Consider the following 15,190-nt stretch of genomic DNA (forward strand, 5'->3'; position numbering starts at 1 on the left):
AAGTCTAAAGTTTTAGGGAGCCATGTTGTTAAAAAAGAAGTAATACTGTTACCTTCAATATTTTCTGGCAGTCCAAAAATCCTAATGTTATTGCGCTTAGATCTATTTTCCAGGTCATCCAGCTTAGTTTGTAAATGTGTATTTTGTTTCAGCAGAAACTCAATGTTGATTTCCTCTTCTTGTATTCTATTTTCCATGTCATTCACAGCTTCTTCTATGGTCATCTGGATCTCCTGTTGTTGCAGGTCTATATGTAACAAGTCTATTTGTTTTGTAGTTTTTTCTATGAAGGTGTCTATTTTAGTATCCATTTTATCCATCTTAGCAGTAAGTTGCTGGATTATAATTATCAGAGACTGAAGTTCTTTCTTGATGCTGGAGTCTTGAGAATTTGTCTTACTGGAACTCATTTCAGACTGATAAACTGACAGGAAAATTTCCAAAGTGATTTCTGACAGGAATATTGTTAAGATTTCCTTTCTTTTTTAGATATAGTTCAAGAACTATATAAAACAAACATATTTAGAAAGAAAATTACTTCAAAAATTAATTTTTAAGTAATTAATTCCTGTCAGTGTAATGAAATTGGTGGAGCTGAAGAAATCTGCTGCTATCCTGTGTTCATCCTTGGCCACGCCCCCATAATAAGTTTTCTGATGACATGTTTTACAAAGTAGTTTACACTTGATCATTAGTTGGCAGCTGTAGCTAACAGATACAGTGAAAACATAGACTAGGTCATCTGATCCTTTCTGGTTAGCAGAGCAGAAAGCAGCATATGCAATGGTTATAAAGTCACTAAAATACATTATCTATTGGGGGTTAATGTGTTCTTATTAATTTTAAAGTAGATTTTGGGGCAGCTATGTATTTTCTGTGCTTTCATCTTGATATCTTCATCCCCAATCTTATTGATTATATGAGTTGTTGGTTGATGGCAATACTGCTGGATTGGGGAAGCTAAAGCTGCAGACAGACCATTACAATAAATAATAATTCTGTTATAAAAGGGTGAAATAATATAATGGGGCAGGAAAAATTTTGGTTCCAAAGAAAAGGAGACAGTTCTGCTTAGAGAATGATCTTAGTTGTTACTGAAGTGATGCTTTTGCCTCACTAGTCAGTGATAGTAGTAGAAGACTGTTGGGGGGGGGCAGTGCAAAGTGGGGATGGTTACTCTTGACTTATAGTTACTACTTTCATCAGGACATGATGACAGTTGTTATTTCCAAAGGTAGCCTTTACTTTTTAACTACTTTTCTAATTAATAGTTTGCATTATGTTGGATTTATAGTGAATGGTGAAATTGTGATCTACTTAATCCACCTCCAGCTACATAAGTGCATACTACAATCTGACATTTTCACTAATATTCATAAAATATTGAATGTTTTACTGTCTGTAGACTACATTTTCTAGCAAAAGATATATTGCATGTTAACCACTGCCACTCTAACTGAAAAAATATTGGTAAAATGTGTTAATGTATTTTGTTAAAAAGGACAACTTAAGGGAACACATTATTACTATAACATCTAAAACTGAAGTGTCCTTGAAGGTTAAAAGCTGTGACTTCGTTATATGATATTTTTATCAAAATCAAGCTACACTACATAGTTTCTTTAGACTCACATCTTTGGAAAGAAAAGCTAATGTTTTTGATGATTACACAGATCTATATACCTGCATAGATATTTGTGCAACTAAAATAATATCTTTAATACCTTAAGAAATTATTTAAGGTTAATCAGATATGTTTTTTTTTTTTGTAGGGGAAGGAAAAACTGGTGATTTTATATCTTATATAAAAGGAAAATAAGCCTATAGGCTATATATTAATATGCTGATTCTATAGTAAATATTAACACTGTTGTGGTTTCACAGACAAGTTCATACAGGAATGTTTTGTTACATGATAAATGTTCTTATTTTTATACATAAACTTCTTTACTGAATTCCTAGATAAGTAGGTTTTGATCTAATGTAGTATACTAGATTAAGATATGTATTAGTATAGAATATACATAAATGAATATGATATACTATGTCATGATACAAGTTTAACGGCACTGTTCTTAAAAATTTTGAAAATTACATTATTCATGGTAATTGACAGACAGGAGGAGAAGGTAACCACACACAATACATACCCAGTCACACATGGTACCATCACAACTTCAAATCATACACATACTCACACAAAGACATACTTGGAGGCTCTGATCAAAAATTTACCAAAACAGCAGAGGCCACCAAAGCAGACACCCAAACAACTACCACCTCACGACCCAACACATGCAACACATAGACCACACAGTCAGAGTGTCAAACAGTCACAGCCCTTAAGGCCAAACAAAATGCCAGACACACTTGTCATTGGTGATTCCATAGTCAGACACACTGACGTCCCGCTCACCAGACTGAGTAAAGAGAAGGTCACAGTAAGCTGCCTGTCGGGCTAGAATCTGCCACATAACGCAAGCACTCAGGTCTCTCAACAGCAGGTACAAGTATGACTCAGTCATTGTCCACGCTGGTGTCAACGACCTGAGACGTACCTCCTTGGACTACATGAAAAGGGACATCGAGGAGCTCTCTGATTATGTAGCCCAGGCAGGTATGACCCTGACCTTGAGCAGTATCCTACCTTCACCTAGAATGATGCCACAATACAGTGATAAGATGATCAGCTTTAATAATTGGCTTAAATTCTGGTGTCATTCAAAGGGATCCAATGTCTGTCTGCCTGGGATGACATGCTGGACAAGCCACGCTGCTTCACAAGGGACGGCTTGCACCTGTCACCCTTGGGCTTCCGGATATTGGCAAAGGCTCTTGCCACCCCCATAGTGCCTTTTTAGGCAAGGCTCAAATTCTAAACCTACCACCCTAGAACACCAAAAGGAAAAAAACTAAGGGTAATGCTGCTCAATGCCAGAAGTCTCAATCTCAAGATGCACGCACTCGAGGCCCTTCTCAATATGGAGAACATCGATGTCTGTGCTGTGACAGTAACCTGGTTCAAGGCTCCTGAGAGCACCCCAGCACTAACAGGTTTCACCTCATATCATGCCGGCCCCAAAATCCGGACAACACCAAGAAAGGAGGGTGTCCATATTCATAAAGGACACCCACACCTCAAGGTTGGTGGCAACGCACAATGCATCGGAGACCATCCAGGTGCAATTAACCATAGGCAAGACTGCTCTGCAATTTGTAGCATGTTACAGGCCACCCTCTCAAACTCAGGAACCTCACATGGCCTTCCTGAAAACATTGGAGGGATAAATGTATCTCCAAACACCATCATACTAGGTGACTTCAACTACCCTAATATAGACTGGGAACACTACTCAAGCCCGAACACTCTAACCCAAAGATTCCTGGAGTTCATAAACTCAAATGCCATGGAACAACTAGTCACCATCCCCACAAGAGGAGAAAACATACTTGATCTCATCATCACGAACATGGGATCAAAATGTTCAACACCGGAAGTATACCCCTCACTGGTGAGATCAGATCATAAACTAATCTCGCTGGAGGTCCTCATCCCGCCCCCACCTGAAACAAATAGACCACAGTGAAAAACTTCTCAAAAGCCGATTTCACACTTCTAAAACTAGTGTGGTCTCCTTTAAGGCCCCTGAGCCAGTGGTAAACATTACTCAAACCGCTGAATCACTTACAAATGCCTTCTACCAGCACCTACAGGACTGCATGGATCAGGCAATCCCAAACAAAACTAAGACTCTCTGTACCAAAGGCAAGCGTCCAGTCTGGTGGACCCCAGCCATAAACAAACTCTACAACAAAAGGAGGAAGCTACTACAAGATAGAGCAAAATCCTTGAAAGGTAAGACACCTTTGATCATTATAAGTAAAAACTAAGAGCTCTCATAAAATCATCCAAGGCAAATTTTGAGAGAAAAATCGCCAAGGACTCTAAAGAGAATCATAAGGCCTTCTTTAGCTATGTTAGAAACCTAGGAGGAAACTCCCAGATATGCTCAGAATTAGTTCAAAATGATGTGAAAATTACTGAACCTACACACATTGCCAACATACTGGCTGACAGGTTCAGTGCAAACTTCTCCCCTCCCCAAAAGGAGAGATATCTATTCCAGAGGATTGTAGCCCCCAAACATCTCCAACGCCCAGGTGAGAACTGCCCTCACTAAGGCAAAAACACAGCATCCATGGGACCGGATGGTGTCCCCGGCTGTGTGCTTCACGAACTCAACGAGGAATTAAACCCACAGTTAGGACAGCTGTTTAATCTTAGCCTCACCTCAGGATACGTACCCAAGGAGTGGCGCACGGCGACTGTGGTCCCACTTCATAAGGGCGGTGCCTCCACAGACCCTGGAAATTACCGCCCCATTAGCTTGACAAGCCTTATCTGCAAAGCCATGGAGAGGATCATAATGGAACTCATAAATAAAGACATAGGGAACTTGCAGACTTTGGATCCAACCCAGTTTGGCTTTGTCAAAGGCAGATCCTGCCTCTTAAACTTGGTTGACTTTTTCGAGACTGTCACCAAGGCCATTGATGAGGGAAAGGCAGTCCATACAGCCTACCTCGACCTGGCAAAGGCCTTCGACACAATACCCCACTCAGGTATCATCGAAAAACTTATCAGCTTGAATTTAAACCCATACATCACAAGATGGGTTGCAAACTGGCTAAGTGACAGAACCCACAGGGTCAGAGTTGCTGGAGCCATGTCAGACTCAAAGCCTGTCACAAGTGGTGTCCCACAGGGCTCAGTCCTGGGTCCACTCTTGTTCGGCATCTACTTTTCTGAAGTACAAGCAAACACAGGAGGGTTATGTCTGACAAAGTTTGCAGATGACTGCAAACTGGGCGCCATAGTCGAAAACACATCTGACACAGATATCCTCCAGAAGGGCCTCACAGAAATGGATAACTGGTGCCAGAGCCATGGCCTGAAGTTAAACGCCAAAAAATGCATAGTCATACCCTTCGGGAAAAACAAGGTTACCCCTAGCTACCATATAGGTGGCAATCCACTGAGCACAGAAAAAGTCATCAGGGATCTGGGGACCCAGGTTGACAGTAGCCTTTCGTTTGACACTCATGTTGCTAAAGTAGTTAGGAAAACCTTCTATATCGCCCACCTGATCATGAAGGGATTCACATCTAGATCAAGGGAGGTCATTGTCCCCCTGTACTCATCAATCATTAGACCTATGATTGAGTACAATGCCCCGTTCAGAATGTATCTGACCAGACACCTGCTGCAGCTTGAAAGGCCCCAAAAGTTCCTCACCAAAAGGATAAAGGGTCTCAAAAATATGTCTTATGCTGCCCGACTGAAAGAACTCCAGCTCTATTCAGTCTCATACCGCTTGCTCAGAGGTGACCTGTGCCTGACATATAAGGCCATGTCAAACCCAGATTTGATGAATATGCTTCACCTCAAAAATCTAGATCCCTCAGAACCACAAGGGCGGAGACTTAAACCTTGACACGGTTATAAATAGAACGTGCTGGAGGGACAGATTCATCACCCAGAGACTCCCTATGCTGTGGAACAAAATCCCGGTACATGTGAGGCAGAGCACCTCTCTGGCCTTGTTCAAGAGGAATCTTGACTAATGGATGGGAGATTGCAGATATACCCCAGGGATTACTTCAGTGTCACTGCTTGACAGAGGCACAGCAAAATGATAGGCATAGTTTTTATTCAAACTAAAGGGGTGGCAAAAGCCACATAACTATGGGCTAGGCTTATAAATGCCCTTGGGCAGATAGCCTAGTATGAACCTATGAACCTATGAACCTATGATGTTTTTCCACAATATCTCCTACATAGTAATACCTATTCATCCTGGAGAATTAATAGGTTGTAGTTTGTTGATTCAATAAAATATTAGGTAGTAGCATTAGAGAACGATAGTCTTAAGCACTAAGGATGATAGAGGGTGGTATTGATGACTTCTTCATTAATCCAGGAACTAGATGTTCCATGGTTAGTTTTGTATATAGGTATATTTTCATCTTCTCTGAACATTACTTGTTAATTAAGTCCAGAATAGTATTTATCCATCAAAAGCTTAAAGTAATCAATGTCTGGATTTAAATGTCTGTCTCTGAATGCAAATGGTCTTAATAACCCTACTAAAAGAGGAAGGTTACTCAAATACCTAGCATCTAATAAAGCTGACATTATATTTTTGCAAGAAACGCACATTATTCAGAAAGATCTAGAAAAAATGGCTTTTAAAGGTTATACTATTCTAGCTGAATCTCATTTCCAAACAAAGAGAAGAGGAACCATGATTTTGTGGAAAAATACATTACCAATACCTAAAATAATTAACAGTCTCTCTGATAAAAATGGTATGTTGTGTCTAGTAGTATTGGAATTGAATAAGAAATATTTTACTTTAGCAAATATGTACTGGCTACCTGGTATTGGTGCTAAATCTGCAAACAAATATTTGGAAATAATAACAACAAATTCTAAAGGAGATATCATTTTGGCAGGTAATTTTAATTGTATTCTATCATCTAAAGATACCACTAATGTCAGCAAAATTAAGATACCTGCATCAGCCAAAAAATTGATAGATTTTGTCTCATTATATAACCTAAAAGACATATACATGATCAAAGAGCAGAGGTCTCTCAATTTTACTCACTTTTCTTATAGATATGGTACACAGATGACAATTGATAAAGTGTTTATATCTGACAGCCTATTATCTAAGACTCAAGATGTAGTGATTACATCATGCCCTCTGTCAGACCACAATGCCATACTATTTAAAATTAAAATTAAACCAAACGATCTTATTCATTGGCAGAGACTACCAGCCTATATTATTAAGATAAAAGGATTCAAATAATGGTTTATAAAGGAAGTAAACTATTATATTGAACTTAATAATAATAATAATAATAACACACATAAAGTATTTATTTGGGACTCTTTAAAATCTTATATATATGGGAAAATAAAAACCTGGTATTTGCATAAAAGGAAAGAATGGGACAAATAATTATTAAATCTACAATTGAAAATTGACTCTTTAAAAAAGAACTTACACCCCAAAGAATTGGGCTCGAATCTGAAATTAAAACAACAAAATCTCGAATATTTAGAAATTCTTAGTCATAAAGTAGCAATTAATTTAGAGAGGTTAAAATTACAATCTTATTCATCTAATCCAAAACATATGCATAGATTAGCAGCCAAAACAAAAAGTTTTCACAAGAGTAAACACATAATTGAAATATTAGACACATCTAAACACAATTCAAAACCTTCTTCAGATCTAAAAGATATTTTAGAGATTTTTCGTTCATATCATGAAACAATGAATAAAGCAAACTTAAACTTTCCTAATAATAGTTCAAAAATAGAATTTCTAAAAAACAATATAAATAATAAACTTTCTAAAGAACAAAATAATAGATTACTTAAATCAATATCATTAATAGAAGTTAAAGATAGAATACAAAATCTTAAAAATAATAAAGCCCCTGGTCTTGATGGCATAATAGGTGAATTATATAAAATTTTCCCTGATTCCGCTTTGAAGATATTAATGAAAGCACTTGAGGAAGTTCGAATACGTGACAAACTTTGTCCTTCTTGGAAATATTCGCTAATTTCTCCCATTCTAAAGCAAGATAAGGACTCCAAATGTGTTTCATCATATTGTCCTATTTCCCTATTAAATATAGATTATAAAATATTTACGTCTATTTTAGCAAACAGATTAAATCAAATGATGCTGACTTTAATAAACAATGATCAAACAGGTTTTATACTGAACAGAAAAGTTCAGGATAATACTATTAGACTTTTAACTTTAATAGATTTTGCAAATAAAAAAAAAGAATTATCACTCATCAGTCTAGATCTAGATAAAGCATTTGATTCTATTAACTGGACATACTTATTTATGGTATTAAAAGAATATAATTTCTCCTTAGAAATCTTAAACTTGTTAAAAAAATGATATTAAGGTTCTATAGCGTATATTAAAATTGGCGCTTTTTTATCTGGCCCACTTCAAATTCTAAAAGGCACTAGACAAGGTTGCCCTTTATCCCTGCTACTATTTGCATTAGCAATAGAACCATTTGCTAATTTTATAAGAAACAATATAAACATAAAAAGTTTTGATGTTAACGAGAACTATTCTTCTAAAATTTTACTCTTTGCAGATGATATCTTATTAACTATTGGAAATATTGATTCATCTATTGATCACATTATCAGATCATTAAAACTCTTTGAGGAAATATCAAACCTTAGATTTAACCAAAACAAAACAGAAACTATTTTCATCAATAAAAAATTGAATAACACTCTATCTAATTACAATAACTTTAACTGGACCAATGATAAATTGAAATATCTAGGGGTTCATATTCTGTCTAAATGGAAGGACACTATAAATATAAATTATAAAATTTTATTAAATAAAATCACAGAATACATTAATAGATGGAAGAAAATGTTCTTTACTATAGAAGAAAGATTATCTCTGATAAAAATTATTCTATTACCAAAAATTATTTTTTATCTTCAAACATTATTGGCTCTTCCTTGTAGAAAACAACTTAAACACATAAACACTATATTAATTAAATTTCTATGGTATCCTCAAAAACCAAGGATTAAATATGATTGGCACTATAAAAACTGGATTGAAGGAGGGATTGCTTTTCCAAATTTTGAGCTTTATGCTGATGCCATTATTCTTAATATAACAAGTCTGTGGTTAAGTCCAAAATACCATTCAAATTGGAAAAATTTGCACAAAACAATACTATTAAGTAATTTTGACAAGTTTTTCAAAAACATATATTGTTCTGAAAATATTAAGCTGTTTAAAGTTATTAAATAATTCTTCTTCAACAATGAGCAGGAAAAATCACATCTTATTCCTATAATTAAATATATCTTGCAAAATTTTAAAAAAGTAATGAATAAGAACCTTTTGAACAACAATTTGTCCATTCTAATGTTTCCAATAATCTTAACCAAGGGATGCTTTGATTCCTTTAACATGATGAAAATAAAAACTATGGAAGAAAATGGGTTATTATTCTGGCATCAGTTTTTAGGAACTAATAATATTCATGATACTACATACCTTTTAGCCAGGTATAATATCTACCAAAATAACTGGTTAAATATTCAAATCTTCAGAGAATTTATTTTAACGGAATTTAAAAGACATCATTTTCCTGCTATAACAGACCTCCCCCAAAAATTATGCATCCTCTTTGACTTCACCAATATAGGCTATAATAATGGTATCTCATTGTCAAGATTTTACAACATTCTTAGATCAGATCTAATAATATTAGACGACAGTTTATGAAAATATATCAACAATTTCAACAACTCCCAAATACATATAAATGATAAAACTTTAATTCTCAGATCTGTTTACCATTCCTCCTCTTCCACATATTGGAAAATTTTTACATGGAAATTCATTCATAGAAGTTTTGTTACACCAAAAAAAGCCTCTAGAATAAGCAAGAAAGATTTTAATAGATGTTGGAGATGCAAGGAGCTAATAGATGCCGACTGGGCACATATGTTTTTAGAATGCAGAACAATAACCACATTTTGGATGGAGTTTAAAAATTTTATTAAAGCTTTGTGGTCAGACAGATGCGAGATCTCTGATTCTATGATACTTTTTAATGCGCCAATGCCAAGGTATGTTCCACTGAATCAAATGAACCTCCTTTGGACTCTACTTGCTATAGCAAGAAAAACTATTACTAGAAATTGGAAATGTAAAAATAACCTCTCATTTAAGGAATTTATATATTTTACTAAGATTATTTGTAGTAGGGAATTACAAACAGCTATGTTACACTCCTCAAACATGACTCATAAACAAATTGCCTGGATAAAGCTTAAAAAACTATTAGACAAAATGTAATGTTATTGAAGAGTTGGTATCTATTTTGGACTTTGTATATAGTTTTTGTAAAAATTTGATATTACATTGTTTTTTCTTGTTAAAAATTGTAATTATACTCTTGAAAATCAATAAAAAAAATATGAGAAAAAAAAGAAGTGAATTCCAGTTACTAAAACTTGATTAAATTATTTTTTACTCAAAGAATATAAAACAAATCACTCAGAATTCTCAAAACAAATTTCTAGTTAAATAAAATGTCCAAAACTGTGACATATTGATAAAAAAAACATTCAAAATAGTTATGAAAATGTTTGAAACAATACCCAAATCACATACAATGTATAAAATAAGGAAAACAACCACATATTTTCATTATGTGCTACTTTTTCATATTAATTAAAGCTATTCAAGATATCTGAAGTACACAAAGTGTTTGCATGTTAGTGTAGTATTACAGTAAAGTTGTTTTACAAAACAGATCCATTTCAAACCATATTTTGCAAAGTGCAATATTTCGAAGAGTTTATTGTGCATTTGAATGTTATTACAAGTACCTAGTGTGTGTGCATGTTCATACATAAGTACAAGGGCCATATTTACAGTGTGTTTAAACATATTTGGCTGGCATGGCAGAAGGCTTTCGTAGACCAGCTCCACTTGTATTTGATAATAATATTGCAGAGAATTGGAGAGTGTTTGAGCAAGAGTATGATATTTTCATACAAGCTGCATTTTCTGACAAAGATGCACATACATTATTCTGCTTAGTTTAGCTGGTTCAGAACCCATAGAAAGAGAGTGTTCATTTGTGTATGCACCTGCTGTGTTTGCTGGGGTGGGGGAAAACCGGCATATAGTGGTACCAGCTGAATCAAGGGAAGACACCAAGTGCTTACAATGTAAATTTAGAGAAATGTCTAACCCCCAAACAAATATTACAGTGGAAGGCTACTTATTTTACACAAGGGATCAAAAGCCTGGGAAAAACTTTTGCAGTATATATAAATGACTTGAGAAACAAAGCTAAAATATGCAGATTTGGTGATTTCAGGGATTAGTTGATAAAAGACAGACTTGTGTGTGGTATTAAAGATGATGCTGTGAGAAAGATTTTGCTTTGAGACAGTGATTGAACTTTGAATAAGGTCAACTGTCGTAATTGTGGTGGAAATTATGAGTCTAAAAGAGAATTGTGTTCAGCTTTTGGTCAGCAATGCCAAAGATTTAAAAAGTGGAATAATCTCCAAAGATTTTGTAAATGAAAATAGGTTCCTTATTTTATTAAAAGAGAACATTCAAGGAGAAAAGTTGATCGATTAGAAAGCTGTGACCCTACTTTTTATGTTGATGGTGTGTCTGTGCTTAATGAAACAGTCAATGTAGTAGATTTATGGGCAATAAATGAAGTATTTGGTACTGTTCGGATAAATGGAAGATCCATAGAGCTCAAAGGTGACACAGGTTCAAAGTGCAATGTTATGTCAGCAGACACATTTGCTAGAGTATGTGCTGGTGAGAAGCTTAATTTGGCAAAGTGTGCGAAGCTTGTTGCTTATGATGGTGAATAAATTCAAATTGAAAGTTCAGTAGTGCTTTCATGTTGCTCTTCTGGGTACAGCTATGACTTGCAATTTTACATGACCAAAAGATGCATGCAGTCATTGGTGGGATTCCAAGATAGTTTGAGAATAGGACTGATTCCACTTAATGAGGAAATCCACCATGTAAGTTTAAAAGACCACTGTTCTAATTTTGCTTAGTCTATTTTCTACCTATGCTGATATTTTCGAAGACAAGCTAGGTGAACTCCCAGATGTGTACTCCATGAAGTTACACCCTGAAGTCAGCCCAGTTGTCAGACCAGTCTGGAAAGTTCCAGTAGCTATGCAGAACAGAGTCAAGGCTGGGCTAGATAAAATGGTGCAGCAAGGTGTGATTTGTCCAGTTGAAATGACGGAATGTGTATCTTTCATGGTGGTAGCTCATAAGAAAAGCTCAGATGATATCAGAATATATATTGAATCAAGAGATTTGAACTAAGCACTGAAAAGACCTCAGCATCCACTTCGTACAGAAGTCGATGCTGTTATGCCAAATGCCACTGTTTTTTTTCTGTTTTGGATGCAAAGAGTTCATTTTAGCAAATTTTGCTTGACCAAAAATCTTTATTGCTAACCACTTCCAGTACTCCTTTTGGTGGATACAGATTTTTGAGAATGCCATTTGGGATCAGTTCTGCCAGTGAAGTAATCCAGCATGCTATGGAACAATTTTTTTTCTGGGTATCTGTGTGCTATTATAAAAGATGATATTCTAGTAGAAGGTAATGGTGAAGCAGAGCATGACAGAAATCTCAAGAAAGTTCTGGAAAGGACACATGAAGTGAATCTTAAGTTGAATCCTCAGAAGTGCAAAGTCAGGCTCTGAGAAGTTACTTATATTGGTCATTTGCTTACCAGTTCAGGCTTATGACCAGATCCTATCAAGCAAACATCAATTCTTGAGATGCCAGTTCCAGACAATGATTAAGCCTTACAAAGTTTTCTTGGTATGGTTAACTATCTAGGCACATTCATTCCACACTTGAGCCAACTTTCAGCACCGCTCAGGGAGCTGACACAAAAAGATGTATCCTGGTCCTGGTTAGAATAACACCAAAGAACATTTGATGTCCTGAAACAGATAGTTGCCAGTTCTTCAACTCTCAGATACTATGATGTTCACAAACCAGTTACTCATTCTTGTGATACTTCAGAGTTTGGGCTTGGTGCAGTCATTCTTCAAGTGGGTAGACCAGTAGCCTATGCATCCAGAACTCTAACCCAAACTGAGATGCAGTATGCGCAGAGAGACAAAGAGCTCTTGGCAATTGTGTTTGCATGTTCAAAGTTCCATGATTATATTTATGGCCACCCAATTCAACTCGGAACTGATCACCAACCTCTAGTCACTTTTTTGAGAAAACCTATGCATACAGCTCCTGCCAAATTGCAACTCATGATGCTGAAACTGCAAAAGTATAATTTCAATCTTGTCTACACAAAAGGCAAACTTCTTTATCTTGCTGATGCATTATCCAGATTGCCCAGAAATACCACTGAAAAGCATGACAATGAGAAATTTTTAAATTTTTCTTCCACATATCTTGATTTGCTTAGAAGTCACACAGCCTCAAATCCAATGCTTCAGAAGCTCAGCCACTTTATCAATTGAGGATAGCCTTCAAAGCAATCGTGTTTACCAGTAGAAGTGCAACCATATTTTCCTTACAGAGATGAGATTTTGTTTGACAATGGTATCATCATGAAAGGTCTGAAAGTGATTGTTCCAAAATCCTTGCAACACAAGTATATTACCATCTTACATTGTGGCCATGCAGGAACTGATTCTACCAAAAGAAGGGTGAGAGGGCTAGTATGTTGGCCTTCTATGTCAAAAATATTGAGAGAGTACTTTCATCTTGTTCTGTATATTATAGTACAACGTCACATCAACAGAAACAACTACTTCAGCTAAACCAGATTCCTAAACTACCTTGGTAGACATTAGCTAGAGACATTTTCAAATGGAATGGTCAACATTACTTGGTGTTAGTAGACTTATTCATATGGGTTTGAGATTGACCTACTTCCTAATCTAATGTCCAGTACTATCATTACTAATTTGAAGCATCATTTTGCAGTCCATGGTAGACTGCACAAAGTTATTTCTGACAATGGTACATGGTTTACAAGCCAGCAGTTCAAGAGATTTGCTAAAAAGTGGGACATTATTCATGTTACGAGTAGCCCTGAGTACACACAGTCAAATAGTTTGGCAGAACACGCAGTTCAAAGTGTGAAACAGTTATTAGAGAAGTCAAAATGATCAAAGTGATGTTTTTTCTGAATCTCAGAAATATTCCTTGTGAGAAACATCTTGGTTCACCTGCACAAAGGCTTTTGTCGAGACAAACCAGAAACACACTTCTATTTAATGGTAATCTGTTGGTTCCCTATGTTAAGAACAACAAAGCAGTGAGAGCTCAACTTATGAAAAGGTGTTTGTCCCATAAGTCCTATTATAAGTCCAACAAACTGCTCAATCCATTACAAGAGGAGGAGATAGTGAGGATGCAGATTTTCATAGGTTTTGATTGGATTGGAGTTGTGAAAAGTGTATGTCCAGAGCCAAGATTGTACATTGTAGAATCATAAGAAGTAGCTTTTAGGCAGAACCGGAAACATTTAGTACCAAAGTCTGAGCTTGTATTGCAGCATTTCGCCTGTGAAAAAGACTCTAGATCTCAGAGTGAGTTATCCAGTGTTCCAGTTCCAGAGGACATTCCAGTTCAGTTCCTGAGAAGATTCCCAAAACCCCTGAAACAGATTATTCACCAATGACTGTCCCACTTGCTAAACCCAGTCCTAATTTCTATATCACTAGATCAGGTCACATTTCCAGACCATGTTTCAGATACACGGCAACTTGGACATGAACCTTGTGTTTATTTCTTAGTGTCTGTATAATTGCATGTCTTTTTCAGATGTCATTTTATTATGGGCAATTCACTAAATAGAGAGGATATATATCAATATGTATGTTTACCTATAAGAAGCTTTCCATGGGCTTGCACATGTCTATAAATACTGAGCACATGCGAGCCCGACCGCCATTTTGTAGAGAGCTGTTGAGATGCAGGCATGCATGCATGTATGTAATGCTCTGTCAGTTAATCAGTTTATTTAAGTTTTATATTACTGCTATACATCCTGCTGTATTTCTATATAATAAAGCATATAAATGAACTACTTTGCCTGTTCTTCTTGAATCATAACAGAAGACGAGCAACACTAAGGATTAAAATAATTAAAAAATGCTTATTATAAATAGTTTCATGACTCTTAATGTTGATAAAAATTGATGCTGATAGACTGTATGATTCAGTCAGTATTTTCATGTAGAGATCTCTCACTTTTCATGCACACATGCATGCACACACATACACATGCACATACAATCACATACATATATGCAGCATTTTATTTCTTTCTTTTTTCTTTTATTTAGTGTTTCTGTTCATTTTAAACTCACTATATAGCAAAGCATTATTTAGCAAGCAGTAACAATGGTGGTCATTTGCTTCTTAACTCTCTAAGCTGCTGTGAAGTGGCAGACTTATTTTTCATAGGCCATTACCTGTACATTAACACCTGGCTATAGAACATTAATTTTCTAATCAGAGTTTGATGTGCAGTTTTCCTGTTATCTAGTGTTGATTA

Source organism: Protopterus annectens, chromosome 4.part0 (assembly GCF_019279795.1).
Source record: "Protopterus annectens isolate FY-2018-M chromosome 4.part0, PAN1.0, whole genome shotgun sequence".
Taxonomy (NCBI): domain Eukaryota; kingdom Metazoa; phylum Chordata; order Ceratodontiformes; family Protopteridae; genus Protopterus; species Protopterus annectens.